The 23,592-nt window shown below is 40.1% G+C and overlaps 1 protein-coding gene across 1 annotated transcript in view; it reads right to left on the bottom strand.

Moving 5' to 3' along the window:
- The window catches only part of LOC150085942 (phosphorylase b kinase gamma catalytic chain, skeletal muscle/heart isoform-like), a 301,197-nt gene that overhangs the window by 168,905 nt on the left and 108,700 nt on the right, over window positions 1-23,592 (bottom strand). The window lies entirely within an intron of this gene.

The following is a 23,592-nucleotide window of genomic DNA, read 5'->3' as shown; positions in this document are numbered from 1 at the left end:
TTTTAATAAGATTTTACAGCTCTGGTTAAAAACGGGTAAGATTTCTAAAGAAAAGTACTGGTCTATGCATGCAATGGGGTGTCAGCTGCCCAGGCTTTATGGGCTGCCGAAAACACATAAAGTGGGGATCCCGTTACGACCCATTGTTTCTTTTATTGGGAGCCCTACCTATGCTTTGTCAAAATTCCTGGCGCAGCTGATTTCTCCTATAGTGGGACGGTCTATGTTTGTTGTTAAAGACAGTGTGGATTTTGTGAACTTCGTTAAAAGTCAAAATGTAGGGGAGAATGAAATAATGGTGTCGCTAGATGTGGTGTCATTATTTACTTGTATACCCATAGCCCATGGGGTGGAATGTGTAAAGGTGGCACTACAAAGAGATGATACCCTAAGTACTAGATCGCACCTAAGTGTAGAGGATATATGCTGTGGCGTAGAATTATGTCTTTCGAGTACGACTTTGTTATATAAAGGAGTGATGTACAAACAGGTTCACGGCACAGCTATGGGTTCTCCTATTAGCACCATTGTTGCAAACCTGGCAATGGAAGAGTTAGAGAATAGGGTTTTTACAAATTTGGAGTTCCCTATGCGCAAGTGGAAGAGATACGTGGATGACATGTTCACTTTGGTGCAAAAGGGGAGAGAAGAGTGTAGTTAGTTTTCTCAATGATTTCTCTCCTTTTATACAGTTCACCTCAGAGGTAGAAGTGAATGGCTCCCTCCCATTCCTGGACGTAATGGTGTGTAGAGAAGGCTCCAGGCTTAGTACTACAGTGTTTAGGAAGCCCATGTGTAGGAGCCAGTACACCCATTATAGGTCAGCACAGACTGTGCAGCATAAAAACAGTGTGGCCAGGGCACTTTTGGGTAGGGTTAGGACACATTGTAGTACCTCTGAGGAGAGAGAGAGAGAAATTGGACAAGTTAGGGCAGATCTTATGAAATGCAGTTACCCCCAGAGGGTCATTGATAAATATAATAGAGGCGTGGAGCCTAATCATGGAACACCGTCCGTTCCAGTCACCACAGTTTATATTCCCTACTATCCAGGCTTGTCAGATTGAATTTCAAGAATGCTACGTGACTTTCAGGCACGCTGTGTGCAACTTCCAGGCCGGAGGTTGCACACAGTGTTGTCACAGGTCAAAGACCCCATTCCTGGGGATTCCAGTAGTGGGGTCGTATATGAGATCAAATGCCCGGATTGTGGGGAATGTTATGTGGGGGAGACAGGACGGCGATTAAAAGACCGTCTGGGGGAGCACATGTGAGCTATACAGACCGCAGAGTTCAATAAGTCCGCCATTGCTGAGCATTATTGGGAGAAACATCATCAGGTCTCCCCTGTGAATGCTGTCATCCTTGACCGGGCGCATAGTTCTGGGACCGTAAGTGGCTGGAGAGTTTGTGGATAGGCTCATCTGAGAATAATAGTATGAATAGGGATGGGGTGTTCGATTTCACCCCCTGCTGGAAGCCGTGTTCCTGGCAAAAGACGAGCGTTTTATATTTCCACGCTCCCAAGCCGCTTCCGGTTCTGGTTCACATGGAAGAAATATTGAGCATGCGCCTGGTCAGCCACGTGTGCTGTGAGCCTGTTACTTAAGGATGTGTTGCTTAAACATCATTGTTGTTGAGAAAGGAGGCGGAAGCCCCTGAAAGCTTCAGTCAATGTTTTATCGCTTTTAATTTTATTGTATTTTAAATATTTTATTTATATTTTATTGTATATTTTAAAATTTTTATCGCAAATTTTATTTTGTAAATCAGTTTTTTGCATATATTATTTTACAGTGTAGTATTGTTTGGTACATTCAGTATTAAACCACTATAGTTAAACAGTTGGTGTATTTGTTTTAAATTCTGGATATGTACTCTCCCAACCTTAGAAGCCTTTTTGAAGGTAATGAATACCATCTGGGCCTACAGCACTATTGGATGATCTATTTAATGATTCTTTGAGTTCTGTTAATGTAAAGGGTTGGTTGTACGGGAAGGAGTGGCACATGAAGAAGTTGATTTTATGCCGTTCTGCAGTTGTTTTAATGTTTTGGAAGGAGGATGCAAAGGAAGCAGAAGCAGAGATTGTGGCAAACGATTCTGCTAGTGCATTAGCAACTTCTTCAGGAGTAGACACATCTTTCCCTTTCCAATGAAGTATCGGAGAGGGCAGCCAAGCAAATTTGTCATTTAGGCCTGTATCCTTCTCCAGATGAGCCAGGTGTTGGTGTCTTTTGTGATGGTTGAGGCAAAGGCAATCCACAAATCACGTTTCGTTTCCATCTAATTTGCCTTACTTTAGCTTTAAGTCTCTTATAAGTGATTAAGCTAGTTGTGGTAGGATACTTTCAGAAATTATTAAATGCACAGTTTTTTCCCTGTTGGCATGAAAGCAATCTATATTCCACCAGTGATTCCAGTGAATGCAATATGTCTTGGATTTTGGAATAGATGCATCGGATGCTGTCAGAATCTGATTGGTTATATATTCAATTACATCATTAATGGGTTTTTCTGAACATAAAGTCTGTTTAGATATATTTGGGCAGAATAGCCATCCTAGTTTGCACTTCTAAACTTCCAAGTGGATCGTTGGTCAGGATTTACAGTTACCCCTGTTTGTAATGAGTAAATAATTGGAAAATGATCGCTATTAAAGGGATCGGTTAACACAGACTATGTCATGATTGGAAAGATGGAGGGCGAACAAATTGACAAGTCAGTTACAGAAGTTGGATTCTGTAGGTAGGTATATGTATGTGGGAAATCCAGAGTTTAGTAAATTTAGATCATTGTTATTCAAAAACTCTTCAATTAATTTGCCTCTTGAATCCATTGCAGTGGATCCCTACAATGAATGGTGGCCATTAAAATCACCGAAAAGGCAAATTGGTGTTGGGAGTTGTTGTAGTAGTAGTAGTAGTAATAGTAATAGAGGCATGTGATGCAAGAAAGCAAGCGTATATGAGCTTATGTAGCATCAGCTAAAAAAAAACAAAAAAACAACAACAATTTCACACAACCATTCCCTCTAAAAGTTTGTCCAATTCCTCCTTGAATTTATTTAAGCTATCAACTTCCACAATGACAGATGGAAGTTTATTCCAACAATTAACCACCCGCTGGCTAAAGACAAATTTCCGCACATCTATTCTACAACTATCTTTCCTCAATTTGAATTTAGGCCCCTCAGGCTCGTAATCTGAGCAAGTGGAAGAATCCCATCAGAATTCAGCATGCTCAGCCCATTTAAGATTTTATCTCCAGCTAGTCTCAGCCTAGTCTCCAGCTATTGCAAATTGTGTAAAGAGATTGTCCAGTTCTGAATGAGGAAATGGCAGAGATGGTGGAATGCAAATAGAAACAAGGGTAACTGAATTACCAACTTCAATACGAGCTGCCACAGCTTCTAGAGAGGTTTGTAACTGGATGAGCCTCGATGGAATATTAGAATTAATAAGAATTGCTACTTCTCCACATGCAGGAGATTCTGATCTTCTATCTTGTCTATACATGATATAATTTGAAAATTTTGGCGAGACCTGCGGTGACAGGAATGTTTCCTGTAGGCATATGCCTATGGGATTAAATTGGGTGAGTAAATCCTTCATGTCATCTGAATGGCTTCTTAGTCCTCTGCAGTTCTACTGTATGATGTTTTGCATTATTTAGGTTTAGTTGAGGAAGATTCGTCTGACTGTTTTTTTTTTTTATACAGCGCATTTCTTCCGGTCTTTTTTTGGAAATATGGAGTGTCCAGTATCCATTGTGTCATTGCCATGAAGTTCCAGGACGGGTTCCTCATAATCTTGGTGTTCATCCACCTCCATACTCTTAGTGGGTGCTTCAGTTTTCTTGGAGTCTTTAGCAATTTTCAATTTTTCTATGTCATTCAAGATCATTGGAGTATCAGTTGGAATACTGATTGGAGTGTTAGTGGCTTCACTGGTTTTAGATTTAGCAGTGTCTTTTCTGGATGTTGATAGTGTTGCTTTAACCATTAGCAAAAGAAGTGCTGGGTGGAATTGACACATCTGTTTGAACTGCAGGTGACAAATAGCTCCGGGTGTGAGACGCATAGGATTGACTAGGTGTGATCAACATAACCTGTCTGCATGCCTCAGGATATGATTTTATGTTCAATTTTATATTTTTGGATTTTTTTTCCAGTTTTCCACATTTCGCATGATTTGGAAAAAGCAGGGTGGCTTCCTTTGCAGTTGGAGCAAACAGGAGTTGAGGCTGAACAATCTGTTTTGTATGGTCTTTTGAACCACAAATTGGACAGATGGCATGCCCTCTGCATGCCTGATGAGAGTGGCCATATTTCTGGCATTGAATGCCAGAATGCCGACCAGGCTAGCCATGTGGGTTAAGTGCCTGCCTGGCAACCCAAAGGTCACGGGTTCGAATCCCGCCTCGGGCTTGGATCAGAGTAAAATGCAAAAACTTTGGGAGGTGCATTATGGCCACAGAAGCCAATTCACCAACAACTAAAAAAAAAGAAAAAAAAAAGAAAGAAATATGGCCACTACAGGAACACATGTATCACATTATAGCAGAACTGACTGTACTAATATCTGAGAGAGCAAAATTTCAAATTCCCATACTGAGATTCTGGTATCTCATATTATACTATTGTTAACACTCAATACTTAGTTTTTATGAATATACTTATACAGGCAGTTCCTGCTTTACGAGTACCTGGGTTTACGAGTGTTTTTTTTTTTTTATCAAGTATCAACGAATCGGGTTTGGGATGTAGGGGAAAATTCGGCAGTTTAAATAGCCAGCTAGTACTGTGGATGGAAATTCTGGAGTGCTAAATGTTAAGATGATGGCTTTAGTAGGAATGCGATTTCCATCTTTTTTTGTCATTATTCATTTGGAACTGATCACTTTTTGACTACTAAGTTCTTGAACTAATTCTTCCTCAGAAGTAGGTTCCACTCTGTGATAACACCTTGTAAGTAGGTTCCACTCTGTGATAACACCTTTAGATGGATTTAAGGTGTTGTGGGGAGTGACAGATACTGGCAGCCTGCCAAACATCTTGGTTTTTAGCAGCCATTCAGAACATTTAGAGGAAGCTGTTTCGATCAGGTCTCCTGATTGCAATCGTTTCACATTTTTGGTCCGGCGATGGGTTCCAAATATCTTTGAATTAGAAATGGTGATAATTTGCCCACAGGCTGGCTGGATAGGGAGTGCATTACCAAAAAATTTAGCAAGTCATGGCACTGTTCTTCCCTTCGAAGCCTTTTCGGTTGGTTCGAGTCATTATTGGTTGATGTGTCTGGCCTTGAGTTTGAAAGCTCTAGAGGTGGAACTCATTTATATCCATAATTGCTCCTTTTTGCCATGGAGGATAACTTTATCCCCAGGTTATCGGCCCCGCCACGTGGAGGCAGGAGCAATGCCACCTAGTGACCATGCTGAACTATATAAGAGAAGAATATTGCAAATCACAACTGGCTTGCATCCAAATATCTTAGGTTAATTTTCTGCTTTACACCAAAGGTAGCAACAATTGTAAAGCAATTATTAAACAATCCAGTTATTAATCTCTTGCCAAAACTATTGGCCACAACTTTTGTCCATGTGTACTCCCACCTATATTAAAACCTGATGATTCTATTGCCACCTCAGCTAAAGATAAAGCTGACCTGCTAGCATCATACTTTTGTTCTCACTCTTGTATTGATGATTTTAGTAAACCTCCTCCTACCACTCCCAGTACACTCCATTCAATGCTTCCTGTTGTCTTCCATCAAAAGGATGGAAGAAGAATTTTGAACAACCTTATGTCCAGAAAGCTCCAGGTCCTGATGGTAGTTCTCCACTTGTTCTCAATACCTGTGCTCCTGTGTTGCGTTTTACACTTTCATTGAGTGCCAGTATGAATTCCATCAGTGTTGATACACTGACGATATACTGGCTTATGTTACACCACTATGGACAAATTCAATGGAAAAGTTTAAGCAAAACTCAAATACTTGCTCTTGACATTTCAAAGGCTTTTGATCATGTTTGGTATAAAGATCCTCTAAGTAAACTTCTATTTAATGGATTGCCAACTTTTTTTATAATTGGATATCCAGATTTCTCTCTGAATGCTCACTGATGGTAGATGTCTTTCTGTCTTCTAACTTCTCCATTAATGCTGGTGTAGCCCAAAGTTCAGTTCTTTCTCCTGCTCTTTTTCTCTCGTATATTAATGACCTTCTTCCATTGATTGAAAATCATATCCATAGTTTTGCTAACAATAGCATGTTGCAATCCACCTTCAAGTTTGAGGAACCATGCCTTAACAAAAACAGCTGCAACTTCTTGAATATCCACTACCAATTCCTTAAATGCTGACCTCCAGGTAATTCTCCAATGGGGCAAAGATAACTCAGTTAATTGCAATCTTTTTAAAATTGAGTCCTGTCTTTCATAAAAGCAGCAAAGTTGAATTTTGTTCATCTTTCGCTCTCATTCTCCGCCGTCGCACCGTATATCGATAACATATGAAAAACGACCTTGAAGATAGTGGGCAGCAGCGTTGCCAAACGAAAAAATCAAGAACCGCGTAACTCCGAGTTCGCGTAAGTCGGGGTAGCGTAAGTCAGGGTATTACTGTACACAATTATATCCAAATCTTGTTCATTCTTTGCTACCTGAGTGTGTTACCACATAGTTGGTATGTAATTCCATTCCGAAATTGCTGCTACCTAGGATTATTGCTGTACATTGCATTTGACAATGTTAAACTTCAATTGCCACTTCTCAGCCCATCAGCCTAATTTTTCTAGATTTTGATGCAGTAGTATACCTTGATTGCAGTCATAACCACAAAGTCAATTTTTTTATTATCTACAAACTTATACACTAACCTTGATATGGCTTCATCAGTATCATTAAATTTTTTTTTTTTTTTTTTATCCTCGCCTTTTCCCATTATTATATGGGGTCAGCATTTTTTTTATTGCTTTGGCATGCAATTTTCGGCCGGATGCCCTTCCTGACGCCAACCCTCACCCTTTATGTGGGCTGGGAATATGCGGTGGTCATTCACTGACCTGCCACCATCAGTATCATTAATAAATGTTGAAAACAACAATAGGCCCAGCACTGAACCCTGGGAGCTTCTCCAATAACACTAATCCAGGAAGAGCAGCTCAAGTTGATAACTACTCTGTCTTCTCCCACCCAGCAGTAACTTGCCCCTAATGCTACGTTTTTCCAGTTTGTACAGCAGTCTTCTATGTGGAGCAGTGTAAAACCTTTTCTGAAATCTATGTATATGATGTCAGAATTAATTTTTGCATCCAGTTCCTTTGTTACTACATCAATCAGTAAGATTTATCAGACAAGATCATCTGCTAACAAATTCATGATTCCATGCTGTGGCTGCAGTATGACTGCAGAGTAATAAGTATAACTCCAGGTGGGCCAGTATTATATTTTTAACCAGTGACTCTATTATTTTTCCTGAAATATGTTGAGCTTACAGATCTGTAATTATTCAGTTCACCCTTTGATCCTTCTTTATGAATTGGGGATACATTTGCAATAGCTAGTCCATAAGGACTACCTCTGAATACAAGAGTGCTTTTGTAATTATGTCTAAAAGTTTTCTTACCTCTTTTTATGCCTCCCTTACTATAATCGGATAGATCAAATCCAACTCAGGTCCATTATTGATGTTTGTCTTCAACAATTTCTCTTTCCCTATCCTCTCAGTTATCACAAAAATATTTAGTGCTCCCTGGCACTTTTGGCATCCCCATATCTAAAAAATTGCTAATGTAGTAGTAGTAGTAGTAGTAGTAGTAGTGGCACATGATGCAAGAAAGCAAGTGTAGGAGCTTATGCAGCATCAGCCAAAAAAAAAAAAAAAAAAAAAAAAAAAAAAATCATCACACCATTCCCTCCAAATGCCTGTCCAGTTCCTCCTTAAATTTATTTAACCTATCAACTTCCACAACGACAGATGGAAGTTTGTTCCAGCAATTAACCACCCGCTGGCTAAAGGCAAATTTCCGCACATCTATTCTACATCTATCCTTTCTTAATTTGAACTTATGTCCCCGTAGGTTCGTAATCTGAACAAGTGGAAGGATCCCATCAGAATTCAGCGTGCTCAACCCATTCAAGGCCTTATAGACCTCAATCAGATCACCGCGCAGGTGCCTAGTCTCCAGCCACTGCAATTTGCAGAACTTAAGCCTCTCTTGGTAAGAGAATCCCTTCATTCCCCTCACCAATCGTGTTGCTCTTCTCTGTACACGCTCAAGCAAATCTACATCCTTCCTAAAATGAGGCCTCCAGACTTGTACGCAATACTCAAGGCGTGGCCTGACCATTGCCTTATACAGAGGGACAATCACCTCCTTTTCCCTGCTAGCAAAATTCCTATATATCATTGACAAAACCCCATGACCTGCCCTAGCAGCCTGTCTGCATTGCTCAGAAAACTTCATATCTGACTGCACAATTACTCCCAGGTCTTTTTCATTTTCTAATGTGTGACTGCTGGTGCAAAATGTCTATTCACTTTTTGAGCAACCTGAGCTTTAACAGTTAAAGCATTCCCAAATATAGCTGACCAATGTGATTCATTCTCTTCTTTGTAGTGTTTATATCAGTACAGAAGGCTGCTGCTTTTCGTTGTGTTCTTTTCCAGTACCCAGGGTTCTGAGCTGGATATCATCATTCTTCTCTTCTTTGGTGATTCTCTCTCTCTCTCTCTCTCTCAGGGTAGTTCAGAAATTTTTTTTTTTGGCTGGTGCAGCATAAGCCTCAGGCTTCCTTGCGCCATATGGCTAATGATAATAATAATAACCTACCTTAGCTTGGCTAACCTCCTTTATATTCTACTCTAGGTTTATATGTCACCTGATAATTTATACGTGTCGTGTGTTTTTATTTTTCTTCTCTCTCACTAGTCTCATCAGTTCATGGCCCCCGAGTGCTAAGTGATCTTTTGAGTGATATATAGAGTGCTCTTTCACAGCGAAAAAGTTATATTTAGTTTCCAGTCTCTCTTCTTCCTGTTTTTTCAAGTGATTCTATACTTTAAAAGATTTCAAGTAAAAATCCAGAAAGGAAATTCACCTTTCTTTCCTTGTTTATATACTTGGTCTGTACTTGTTAACAGGAGAGACTCCTTCTACAGGGATGGGATACACTTGAGTGGAAAGGGTGCAGGAATGTTTGCTGATGCTATCGAAGCAGTGCTAGGTGGGTCGGAGGGCTGCTGGATTGGGGGGGGGGATACAGGGACTGGTAGATTAACAGTGGTCACCGGCAGAGGTGAAGGTGGTTCTTGCACTGCTTCTATTGGAATGAGCCGCAGCCTGAAAAATAAGATATAGGATATTTCAGTGACTGCTGGGAATCATTGGGGTACAAGTAAACATATGGGTTGTGTTAGGGTAGCTAAGAAAAAGAACAAGTGCATGTATACTTGTGTGTACAAGGAGTTTAGTAAATAAATTTGATTTATTTACTAAAAATTTAAATGCTAGGAGTTTAGTAAATAAATTTGATGAATTTGAGGTATTGCTCAAAACATCAAAGGCAGATATTGCTGGGATTTCAGAGACGTGGTGTTACACAGATATAAGGAATGCAGAACTGGAATTTGGGGAGTACAATGTCTACAGAAGGGATAGACAGGATAGGAAGGGAGGAGGGGTTATGCTATTAGTTAAGAAATACATAAAATCCAAGGAAGTGAAGCCAGTGGACATTGCTGGACAGTGCAGTGTCGAGTCAGTATGGTGTGACATAAGCATTGGGAGATCAAAATTGAGAGTAGGAGTGTGCTATAGGCCTAATGACTCTGATGAGTATAATAAGAAATTGTACAGGGAAATAGAGTGGGCCAGTAAATCAGAGAGTCTTATAATGGGGGATTTTAATTTCCCAGATATTGACTGGAATTTGGGGGCTGGTCACTCACACACTAACAAGGCTTTTGTGGATTTATTGGATGATTGTTTTCTACATCAGCATGTTCGGGAGGCAAATAGAGGGAGTAATACTCTTGATTTGATTATCAGTAGTGATTCTTCATGCATTAAGAATCTTCAGGTAAATGAACCAGTAGGTGGCAGTGATCACAGTGTGCTGAAGTGGGATTTACTCAAAGAGGTAACTACCATTAGGGGTAAAGGGAAGGGTTATTGCTTTCGTAAAGGCAACTACGATGGACTGAGACAGTATTTAAATTCTATACAGTGGGACCAAATGATGATGTTATCAACAGAAAATTCAAAATGGGAAGCATTCAAAGAACTTATCTTGGAAGCTACTAGGCTTTACATACCAACTAAGAAATATTGTTCAAGGTTTAGGCCTAAGTGGATGTCAGATGAAATAATGAGACATATGGCAGAGAAGAAAAATGTGGGATACATACAAATTAACACGTGACACAGAGGCCTATGATAGATACAAGTTGATCTGTAACCAAGTTACAAAGGAGATTAGGCAGGCGAAGGCAGATTACGAGAAATCTCTTGCAAGGATTGCAAAGAAAAACAGCAAAGAGTTCTTTACTTATGTAAACTCTAGAAGGAAGGGGATGAATCAGATTGGTCCACTTGATATCGATGGGTCAACTGTTAATGATCCTGCTCAAGTAGCTAACAAACTAAATGAATATTTTGCATCGACATTCACACATGAGGAGTTATTCAGCGAGGGGAATGCCAGAGGTGTATTCAACTCTGGCAGTAAACTACAGAATCTTGTAATAACTGAGAGTAAAGTGGAGGAGAAATTGTTGAAGATAAATACAAGAAAGGCACCTGGGGTGGATGGGATTTATCCAGTTATATTAAAGGAGGCAGCAAAGGAAGTAAGCAAACCCTTAGCCATAATTATGACAGCTTCTTTGGACTCAGGGGAAGTACCCATGGACTGGAGATGTGCAAATGTAACCCCAATTCACAAAGGAGGATCAAAGGCTGACACAAGTAATTATAGACCTGTTAGTTTAACTTCTGTTCCCGGAAAATTAATGGAGGCACTGGTTAAAGAAGCACTGCAGGATCATCTAGACAAGACTTCAGTTATAGCTCAGACACAGCATGGTTTTGTTAAGGGAAAGTCTTGCCTGACCAATTTGATACAGTCACAAAAGAACTGGATGCAGGGAATAACTTTGATATTATATACTTGGATCTTAGAAAGGCTTTTGATACTGTTGCACATGGAAGACTGCTGCACAAATTGGAGCAGTGTGGCATTGGAGGCAAATTGCTGCTATTGATAAAGGGGTGGTTGAGGGGGAGAAAACAGAGTGGTAATCAATGGACACTGCTCATCGTGGACTAATGTTATTAGTGGAGTCCCTCAGGGTTCAGTGTTGGGTCCATTATTGTTTTCTGTATTTATAAATGATATTGATGATGGTATATCAAGCTTTGCAGATATTTGCAGACAATACGAAGGTTGGCAGGGTTGTCAAGGACACTACTGACACTATGCTACTGCAACAGGATCTGGAAAGGTTGAGCAGATGGGCTGAGAGGTGGCAAATGAAGTTTAACATTGACAAATGTAAAGTACTATATATGGGAAACAGCAACCCCAGAGCAATGTATCAACTCTGTGGTACTACACTGACAGTGGTAGAGAATGAAAGGGACCTGGGGGTGGTTGTGCAGGCAGATATGAAGTTTTCTGAGCAGTGCAGAAGGGCTGCAAGAGTAGCTCATGGTGTATTGTCGATGATATATAGGAATTTTTCTAGCAGGAATAAGGAGGTGATTATTCCCTTGTATAAGGCAATGGTCAGGCCACACCTAGAGTACTGTATACAGGTCTGGAGGCCTCATTTCAAGAAGGATGTAAGGATGCTGGAACGAGTACAGAGAAAGGCAACAAGATTGGGGAATGGAACAAAGGGGTGCTCTTACGAAGAGAGGCTTAAGTTTTGCAAATTACAGTGTCTGGAGACTAGGCACCAGCGAGGTGATCTGATTGAGGTGTATAAAGCCTTGAATGGTTTGAGCATGCTCAATGCTGATGGGATTCTTCCTCTTGCTCAGAAAAATCACCTGAAAGGGCATAAATTCAAATTGAGGAAAGACAGATGTAGGATAGACGTGAGGAAATTTGCCTTTAGCCAGCGGGTGTTTGGTTGGTGGAACAAACTTTCATCCCTTGCCGTGGAAGTTGATAGCCTAAATAAGTTTAAGGCTCAGCTGGACAGGTATTTCGAACGAACAGAGGGGTGAAGTGGAAGTGGTTATTTTTTATTTATTTATTTTTATTTTATTTGTTTTATTTTTTTTTTTGGCTGATGCTGCATAAGCTTGCTTTCTTGCATCAAATGCCTCTACTAATGCTAATCTCATAAAAAGGATTCTTCTGCTCCTGTGCTTATCTTCAATGACACTCAGATTTCTAGACATGATCACACATCTCTATTACTGAATACCCTGACTTCATATCTCTCTCTATGCATAAGCACCTCACAAATATTGCTTCCTCTACACCAAACTAACTGGGTTTTCTCTTTCACACTTGGCATTACCTTCCTTCTAAACAGATACTCACTCTGTACAAATCTCAGATCTGCCCTACTATAGAGTACTGTTATCCCATAACCTCTCTCAAGCTTAGACTATTAGACTCCATTCAAAAGAGTGCAGTTAGGTTAATTAATTTCCCACCTCTTACAAATTCTCTCTGATCTCTGTCTCACAGGTATTCTGTTTCTGCTGCATGTCTTTTTTATAGATACTTCCATTCACACTGTTTTTCTGAAATGGCTTCTGTAATTCTACCTCTCTCTTTCTCTCTCTCTCTCTTCTAAACCAGACTGAATACTGCTGCAACCAGTTAACATCCATTTAGTCTCCAACTTTGAACTCACAAGAACCAACTTTCCTTCTTCCTCATTTATCCCTTCCACTTTAGTTATCTGGAACAACTACCCTTCACACACATTTCCCAAAAATTACAATCTACAGAAATTCAAGTCTAATGTCAACATGTATCTTCTATCGTCTTCTCAATCTGCAACCTATATATGGTACTAAGTACTACAATGCCTCCATAGCCAGGTGGGCAGGAGCAGTAGTGCATAGCACATGCTTCTTAATTAGACCGATGTTCGAGCCCATGCCAACCAAATATGGAGGATGTGGAAAGGTCAGGGAATGACCACTGCATATCCAGGGAGCAATATGGCCTTAGTTGCTAATGCTCCTAAAAACCATTTAACAACTAAGTACTACAGGTTTTAATGGCTTTTGTGTCTGTGGCTTTCATAAAAAAGCTAAAAAAAAAAAAAATACTTTGAATTTAAACAAATTTAAATACTTTAGCATTTATATCACTGGAAAAAATCCAAATAAAGTTTCATTGAACTGTTTTAGGGTGGAGGGGGGAAAAAGAAGGGCAGATGTAGATTATATACAGAGGAAGGATAAATTGCTGTGCATACAATTAGGAGGGTCATAAAGGAATTTGGTGCATAATGGCCTATAGCTGCCGTTGCGCCGTAAAACATACAACAACAACAAAGGAATTTGGTACAGATGGCTTCAAAATCTAAATTACTATTTTTCTCTCTTATTTTTGAATCAGCAGTGATGACTTAATAAATATATTTAAGCCACATCTTTAATTTTCTTACATGAACGGGAGAGAATCTCATATCCAAATTGTTCTGAAAAGCAGTACTGTAACTATTAATTTTTTTCCTACGGCCAAATATCAGAAATATACCCGTATTTTTCATTATTTTTTTCATTTATTATTTAATAATTAAATATATGAAACTGGATTACATTTATTTAATTATTGAAAAATAATAAAATTAAATTATAATGCTTAAATATTAATGTTTGTTTTAATTATAATTAAATTAAAATTATTATAATCCAAAAAGCCTGTAACTTTTATCTCAAACTAGCTTCAGAAACTGATTACATTTAATGATAATTATGAAAAAAAAAAAAAAAAGGAAATTATAAAGAGGAATGTGTGTACCTTACTGTACTTGTACCTTGCCTCCTGGCCTCCTCAGTATTAAGAAGGGCAGGAATGGAAAAAATCAAGAAACTACAGAAATTCCAGAGATGCAACAAAAGACAGAAGAAGAACTAAAACTAGACTACCTAACAAATTTGACTGACCCTATCAAACAGGCAAAGGAAACCAGAGTGTATCTAGAAGAATATATGCACAAGCAAACCAGCAGAATTACTTCTGCAATTAGGCTGCAGATAGTGAACTGTTGGTCACTGCTTGAGCAGCGCCTGATTGAATTAAACGAGAACCAAGTGTTATTAACCTATGCCCAATGTGCAAAGGTTAATGGCAAACAGGACATAACTAAAGCAAAACAAATAGCTACTAAGCAACCTAATATAAACAAGGAAAGCAACATTATTATTCTAAAAGCAAAAAGTGACTCTACTCATAAAACCAGTGAGGCAGTTAAGGACACAGTGGTAACAAAGCTGAGGCCTCATCTGAGAGAAATAAGGATAAACAACATGCGGAAAATCAAGAATAATGGAGTCCTGATGGAGGTAGCAAGCAAAGAAGATCTAAGAAAAATAGAAAACCATCCCGAGATGGAAAAACTGGGTTTGCTCCCTGAAAAACCAAAAGGGAAAAACCCTAATATTATAATCTTTGATGCACCTGTGCCAGTAATAGAAAAAGAATTCATGATAGATATCTACTTCAAAAACTTTAACAATGAAATGACAATAGATGAATTTGCTGCTGAATTCCTGCTGAAAAGAGCAACAAAAAACAAAAGGAATGGACAACTCAACATAATTGCAGAAATTACACCAAAAATTTTGAAGGTATTGCAGGGACAACAGAGAATCTATGCTGGCTGGACGAGTCATAGATTTAGAGAACACTTCCCTATCCAAAGTTGTTTTAACTGCCATAAATATGGTCACATTGCCAGAGACTGCGGTCAGAAAGAACCTGTTTGTGATCACTGTGCAGTAACTGGCCATGATTACAAAAACTGCAAAAATAAGTCTCAGCAGCCAAAATGTGCTACTTGCAAGGCAGCATGGCTGACTGACTATACACATAGTATCAGGGATGTTAATGCCCCAGTTATAAAAAAATAGCAAAACTTATTCAATCTAGGACCAACTATGGGCCAGATTGAAAACGTGAATGTGACTAGGGCTCTAAATCTTGTCCAACTGAATGCTCAAAGAGCAAGAGCCGTTGTAGATCAGATCAAACTCAAATTGGAAGAAAATAATATAGATATCTTGGTACTCCAGGAACCCTACACACACATATGGGTAGGGTTCAGGGATACCCAAGAGGCTATAAAATAATAGAATACACCTCAGGTGTCCCTTCTACAGCAATAGTAGTTAAAAATACTGACCTTACAGTCACAAAGGTGGGTCACCTCTGCTCCCCAGTGGGAGTATGTGCCCATATCACCAGTGCTGTAGGACAGTTTTACATTATTTCGCTATATTCCAGACCAGGTGAAGATATAAATCCAACTATTGAATACCTATAAGTAGTCACAAACTTGCTACCTACTGCAAATATCATAGTGTGTGTGTGCTGATGTCAACTGCCGGTCAGCCTTATGGCATAGCCGTACGGAAGACAGAGCAGGCACGCACAACGGCCAGATACTTTCAGACTACGTAGCCACCTCACCCTTTCAAGTGCTAAACCAACCAAATAACCTCCCAACTTTTAGCACTACCATGTGGGAGAGTGACATTGATGTTACTCTTGCCACCAATTCAATAGCTTATAAAATCACAGACTGATGTGTCCAGCCAGCCTGGACCACATCAGATCACAGAGCCATTTCCTTCAAACTAAACAGGCAATTACAAACAACTCAACACTCTCTGTTGGATATCAAAAGGTATAACCTTAAAAAGGCAAACTGGCAGATTTTTGCAGAACATACAGCAGCTGAGCTGCAAAAACAGGAAAATGAGTGGTCTAGATCAGGTAACTGTAACCCGGACAAGCAAGCACTGACTATGACAAACATTTTAACAAAAACAGCAACCCTGTCTATCCAACGGAAAAAACCGAGGAAGCAGACAGTTCTCTGGTGGTGCCCCGAACTGACTATACTCAGAAGTAGGGTACACCAAGGGAGGAGACATTTTCAAAGAGCCAGAACATCTTGGCCACAAAATGAGGTGGATGCACTGAGAGATTCTTATAGAACTCTCAAGAATCAGTATACAGCCCTCATAAGAGACAAGAAAAAGGAATGCCAGAGGCACTTGGTGGGAACTACTGGAAATAATAACCCTTGGGGAGCTACAGAGTCTTGAGTCTACAGAATAGTGACCAACAAGCTGCCCAAGAGGAGATGTCTTAGAAACTACTGTCAAACCAGATGGAACCCCAACCCTGTGTTGGGTGGATTCTGTAAATAACATCCTAGACAGTATCATTCAGACTGAAACTGGAAATCATTCCCCCACCCAGCTAGACATTATAAAAGAAAACACTGAATATGACAATGCTAATATTGAACCTCTGTTCACTATACAAGACTTAGAAATAGCACTATCTAAAACCAAAAACAATAAATGCCCAGGTTTTGACCTCTTAGAGGTTGAAATTATCAAAAAATTAGCGGAAAGGGCACCACATAAATTAATAGCACTATATAATAACTGTATGACAGAAGGTATATTCCCAAAAATATGGAAACAAGCTGCTAAGATTAATCCTCAAAAACCCTGAAAAACTCCCTACTGATCCCAAATCATATAGACCAATAGCCCTACTCCCTGTACTAGGGAAAAATATATGAAATACTAATATATAGCAGATTAGCTTAATATTACACAGAAGCAGGTTTGCATTATAACAATCAGTACGGTTTTAAGCAGGGCAATTCTACGGAGGATGCTATGCACCACCTACTGACAACAGTTAAAAACACAGAGGAGAAATATATGCTGGCAATCTCCATTGACTTTAGTGGGGCATTTGACTCAATCTGGTGGCCTAGTGTCCTTAGGAGACTTCGCCAGGCAAATGCCCCACAAAACCTCTATAAGGTAATAAACAGCTACCTTACAGACAGAAGTTCTCGTTACGCACAAGGTTCCAGGAATTGACACGCCCTGTGAATAAAGGCTGCCCGCAGGGTTCAATCCTTGGCCCTTTCGTTTGGAACATTGTTCTGGACGAATTTCTGGCATTGGATCTGGGCCCCGTTGAAAGCCTGGCCTTTGCAGATGACATGATTTTCCTTGTAAAAGGTAACTCACGAGTGGTTGTACAGCAAAGATCAAATGCCGCCCTCTTGCAGCTGCAGGAGTGGGCACAAATGCACATGCTCAAAATATCACCTGAAAAAACCAAACAAATACTTCTAAAAGGCAATTTGGACATAAGAAGACATCCACAAATCAAAATTAACACAACCACTATAAAAATGGTAACAGAACTAAAATATCTTGGAGTGGTCTTTGATTCAAAATTAACTTTTTACCCCCATTTGATCTACTTGATGAAGAAAGTGAGAAATTATGCAGGTATGATTGCCAGGATCAGTCGAGCAGATTGGAAACTCAAAAGAAAGACCCTGGAAATCATATACCGTGCAATGTTCCTACCTGTTATCACCTATGGAGCCAGTGCGTGGTTCATCCGCTCGGCCATAGTAAGAAATAGGAATAAATTAGAATCGATACAAAGGACAATACTACTCACTATTACCAGAGCATGTCGCACAGTAAGCACACCTGCACTACAGTTGCTGGCCGGAACTCTCCCACTTCACCTGGAAGTAGTCAAAAGAGGCTTATATTATAGATTTAAAAAGGGCATACCCACAGAATTTCTGGGGATAGCCCTTGACACAGCCAACACCTTCAATGATGAAAGAAAAAGAATAGCCACAAAGCTCCACGAGCTATGGTAAACAAAGTGGGAGCAGGAAACCGGAGGTCTGGTTACCAAATGGTTTCTGCCACGGGTGTCAACGGTTAGCCCAAAACCACCTAAGTGGTATGCCTCTGGACTTTTTACAACATTTATATTAGCATTAGCATTAGCATTAGTAGAGGCATCTGTACTTGTTAACAGGAGAGACTGCTTCTACAGGGATGGGATACACTTAAATAGAAAGGGTGCAAGAATGTTTGCTGATGCTATCGAGGCAGTGTTAGGTGGGTCAGAAAACTGCTAGATTGGGGGATACAAGTACTAATAGATTAACAGTAGCCACTGGCAGAGGTGAAAGTGATTCTCGCACTGCTTCAATTGGAATGAGCCGCAGCCTGGAAAATAAGATACAGGATATTTCAGAGACTGCTGGGAATCATTGGGGTACAAATAAACACATAGGTTGTGTTAGTGTAGCTAAGAAAAAGAACAGGTGCATGTATACTTGCGTGTACACCAATGCTACGAGTTTAGTAAATAAATTTGATGAATTTGAGGTATTGCTCAAAACATCAAAGGCAGATATTGTGGCGATTTCAGAGACGTGGTGTCACACAGATATAAGGAATGCAAAACTGGAATTTGGGGAGTACAATGTCTACAGAAAGAATAGACAGGGTAGGAAGGGAGGAGGGATTATGCTATTAGTTAAGAAATACATAAAATCCAAGGAAGTGAAGCCAGTCGACATTGCTGGACAGTGCAGTGTCGAGTCAGTTTGGTGTGACATAAGCATTGGGAGATCAAAATTGAGAGTAGGAGTGTGCTATAGGCCTAATGACTCTGATGAGTATAATACGAAACTGTACGGGGAAATAGAGTGGGCCAGTAAATCAGAGAGTCTTATAATGGGGGATTTTAATTTCCCAGATATTGACTGGAATTTGGGGGCTGGTCACTCACACACTAGCAAGGCTTTTGTGGATTTATTGGATGATTGTTTTCTACATCAGCATGTTCGGGAGGCAACTAGAGGGAGTAATACTCTTGATTTGATTATCAGTAGCGATTCTTCGTGCATTAAGAATCTGCAGGTAAATGAACCACTAGGTGGCAGTGATCACAGTGTGCTGAAGTGGGATTTACTCAAAGAGGTAACTACCATTAGGGGTAAAGGGAAGGGTTATTGCTTTCGTAAAGGCGATTACGATGGACTGAGACAGTATTTAAATTCTATTCAGTGGCACCAACTGATGATGTTACCAACATCAAATTCAAAATGGGAAGCATTCAAAGGACTTATCTTGGAAGCTACTAGGCTTTACATACCAACTAAGAAATATTGTTCAAGGTTTAGGCCTAAATGGTTGCCAGATGAACTAATGAGACATATGGCAGAGAAGAAAAATGCATGGGATATATACAAATTTACACGTGACACAGACGCCTATGATTGATACAAGTTAATCTGTAACCAAGTTACAAAGGAGGTTAGGCAGGCGAAGGCAGATTACGAAAAATCTTTGGCAAGGGATGCAAAGAAAAACAGCAAAGAGTTCTTTACTTATGTAAACTCTAGAAGGAAGGGGATGAATCAGATTGGTCCACTTGATATCGATGGGTCAACTGTTGATGATCCTGCTCAGGTAGCTAACAAACTGAATGAATATTTTGCATCGACATTCACACATGAGGAGTTATACAGCGAGGGGAATGCCTGAGGTGTATTCAATTCTGGCAGTAAGCTAGAGAATCTTGTAATAACTGAGAGTAAAGTGGAGGAGAAATTGTTGAAGATAAATACAAGAAAGGCACCTGGGGTGGATGGGATCTATCCAGTTATATTAAAGGAGGCAGCAAAGGAAGTAAGCAAACCCTTAGCCATAATTATGAGAGCTTCCTTGGACTCAGGGGAAGTACCCATGGACTGGAGATGTGCAAATGTGACTCCAATTCAAAGGAGGATCAAAGGGCGACACAAGTAATTATAGACCTGTTATTTTAACTTCTGTTCCTGGAAAATTAATGGAGGCACTGGTTAAAGAAGCACTGCAGGATCATCTAGACAAGACTTCAGTTATAGCTCAGACACAGCATGGTTTTGTTAAGGGGAAGTCTTGCCTGACCAGTTTGATTGGATACTGTGATGCAGTCACAAAAGAACTGGATCCAGGGAATAACTTTGATATTATATACTTGGATCTTAGAAAGGCTTTTGATACTGTTGCACATGGAAGACTGCTGCACAAATTGGAGCAGTGTGGCATTGGAGGCAAATTGCTGCTATGGATAAAGGGGCAGTTGAGGGGGAGAAGACAGAGAGTGGTAATCAATGGACACTGCTCATCGTGGACTAATGTTATTAGTGGAGTCCATCAGGGTTCAATATTGGGTCCATTATTGTTTTCTGTATTTATAAATGATATTGATGATGGTATATCAAGCTTATTAATGTCCAAGTTTGCAGATGATACGAAGGTTGGCAGGGTTGTCAAGGACACTACTGACACTATGCTACTGCAACAGGATCTGTGAGCAGATGGGCTGAGAGGTGGCAAATGAAGTTTAACATTGACAAATGTAAAGTACTACATATGGGAAACAGCAACCCCAGAGCAACATATCAACTCTGTGGTACTACATTGACAGTGGTAGAGAATGAAAGTGACCTGCGGGTGGTTGTGCAGGCAGATATGAAGTTTTCTGAGCAGTGCAGATGGGCTGCAAGAGTAGCTCATGGTGTATTGTCGATGATATATAGGAATCTTTCTAGCAGGGATAAGGAGGTGATTATTCCCTTGTATAAGGCAATGGTCAGACCACACTTAGAGTACTGTATACAGGTCTGGAGGCCTCATTTCAAGAAGGATGTAGAGATGCAGGAACGAGTACAGAGAAGGGAAACAAGATTAGTGAATGGAACAAAGGGGTGCTCTTATGAAGAAAGGCTTAAGTTTTGCAAATTACAGTGTCTGGAGACTAGGCACCAGCGAGGTGATCTGATAGAGGTGTATAAAGTCTTGAATGGTTTGAGCATGCTCAATGCTGATGGGATTCTTCCTCTTGCTCAGAATAATCACCTGAGAGGGCATAAATTCAAATTGAGAAAAGACAGATGTAGGATAGACGTGAGGAAATTTGCCTTTAACCAGCAGGTGGTTGGTTTGTGGAATAGACTTCCATCCCTTGTCGTGGAAGTTGATAGCCTAAATAAGTTTAAGGCTCAGCTGGACAGGTATTTCGAACGAACAGAGGAGTGAAGTGGAAGTGGTTATTTTTTATTTATTTATTTATTTTTTTTTTTGGGCTGATGCTGCATAAGCTTGCAGGTCACGGCTCCCTAAAGGCGAAACTAACCTCCTTAAGCCTGACCAATGATCCAAACTGCACCTGTGGCGAAAGTGAAGACTGGGCACACGTTCTATATGAATGTATAATATATAACATCCCCAGAACAAAGCTAATAGCACAGATTGGTCGCCTTCCCGGGGGAGAAGAACATCTGTTCATCATAGAAGAGCAAAATTATAAAGCTTTTACATCTTTCACACAGAAAGTATTCAAAATGTGCAGAGCAATGCAAAGAATGGAAATTCAGCCCCCCAGCAATTAAACAATAATCAATAGTAAAATTGCCCAAGTTTCCCACCACGCCCAGACGATGACTTAGAAACTGTCAGGATAGCAGTATTCTGCACCGACAGAAATCTGACATGACAAACCTCCCCAGGACTACCCTGCCATGTGTAGGAACCTGGAGCCCCATGCCAAATAAGTAACCACGTAGGTGGGGGGATGTACAGGGAGCAGATTAGCTGAAAAAAAATATAAGTAGGCTAATAGCAAAGGGATGCAATGTAGAATGAATGAATGAATGAGATGGAAAGACAATGAATAGGCTGGGAACTGAGTGAACTAGGAATTATGGTAAAAGGGAATAAATGGCAGTTTTGGTGAAAGAAAGAGTGATCTAGCATTAGGGAAAGAGAGAGTGAATGGGAATGAGTGGAAGAGCAAATGTAATTGGCCGAAAGAATGCAAAGTTAAAAATAACTTACATCACTTTATATATACTGTACTAACAAACATTTACTAACCACATAAACACTATCACTGCATTCTCCCCTGGCCTGCAAAAAAAAAAAAAAAAACGTGTGGCTAGGCCTGCACCACAACTGAAGAATAACAGTAAGTTGAGGTGCCCGTAGAGTGCAGTGCAGAAAGTAAGAGTCGAATAAATGAGATGAGAGCTAGAAGAATGAATAAAAGTGTAAGCGTGTGAGAAAAAGAACACAAACCATAAATGCTACAGTTAAGTACACACTAACCCTAGTTTTAATTAGTATTTAAATTTACACTACACATCATTGCATCCCCCTCCTGGTGTGTGAGAAAAAGATGAATGAGTTGAGTGAAAAAAAAAATTATAAAATAAGAAAAAAGTATTTAAAAAAAAATAAAAATAAATAAATAAAAAAAGAAAAAAAAAGAATGCAAGTAGAGTGAGAATGCAGATTATAAATGAAGTAAATGTGAGTCTCTCCCACCCCCTTGCCTGGTGGGTTCCCCACTGCCAACTAACATATCCCACTTCCGGAGCGGGATGGGCAGCTTAACCTTCATACCAGATTCGACACTCCTTGGACATGACACCGACGAAGACAATTTGCGGCTTTGCTGCCAACGGCGATCTGAACTGGGTACTCTAACCTGGGTCCCTTTAAAACCCCATCCCCAGGCAGGGGAGGGAGGAGACGGATCTCTGTCTCCTCTCCTCCCTGCCTACCCCCCCATACTTCGCCTGGTGGGCTCATCTCCACTGACCTCTTTGGGGATACCTACTCTATCGTCCCTATTCTTCTATCTGTTTTCCCCCCAGTCTTCAGTCTCCCTCCCTTTTTCACTAAATCAACCGAGTACACCCTTAACAATGCCGCCAAATTCTAATCAACGTCTAAATTCTACTGGTTTCTTGTAAATCTCTAAGACAACTAACACTATTAGCTAGCGTATAGCCTCACATGTCTAAATTTAATAACATCAAAATTTTGCCCGACCTATTTGGCCTTTAACACATCTCTTTAGCGTTCAACCCCAACCAGCGATTTCCTAACAGCAATCCCATTAAGCATTAATGTCAAACGCAATTTTTTTTTTTTTTTTTTTTTTTTTATAGGTCCTAGCCACTGAAATCCCAGGAAACTAGGTGGCAGGACCTGCCAGAGCAATTTGTTGTGATACTGGATAGACCAGGCTAGTCTCCACGTGGCAGGGTATGGGGAATGTCGGGCCCCACTAGGGGCCTGGTGGCCAATAAGCCGGATAAACAATGGGCACAACATATCACACTACACAGACAGGGCCCACACACTTTCAAGTCTCTGGCTTGACAGTGTACTGTCCTCGATACAGCGAAACACACACGGAGATGGGAGAAATCCCAGGTGCCATCCGACACGAACATACCTTGTACTCGTACCTTGCCACCGAAATGCCTGTACCTTGCTTTATTTTAACTTTATAAAATAAAATTAAATTAAAGAGTATATGTATTACTTTTTTAAAGTATTGAATACATGTCCAAGGTAAGTTTTTCCAATCTCCCCAACAAGACTGTTGGAGGACCATAATACCTCCCACCCTTTTTTCTATGAAAAAAGTACTAGTTAAATCCATATGAAAATAATGGCAATGCTTAAAGGAAATACA

The sequence above is a fragment of the Mastigoproctus giganteus genome, chromosome 5 (genome assembly GCF_048544385.1).
Source record: "Mastigoproctus giganteus isolate SK-2022 chromosome 5, ASM4854438v1, whole genome shotgun sequence".
Lineage (NCBI taxonomy): Eukaryota > Metazoa > Arthropoda > Arachnida > Uropygi > Thelyphonidae > Mastigoproctus > Mastigoproctus giganteus.
The sequence above is the reverse complement of the archived record's forward strand: the minus strand, read 5'-3'. Positions and strand labels throughout refer to the sequence as shown.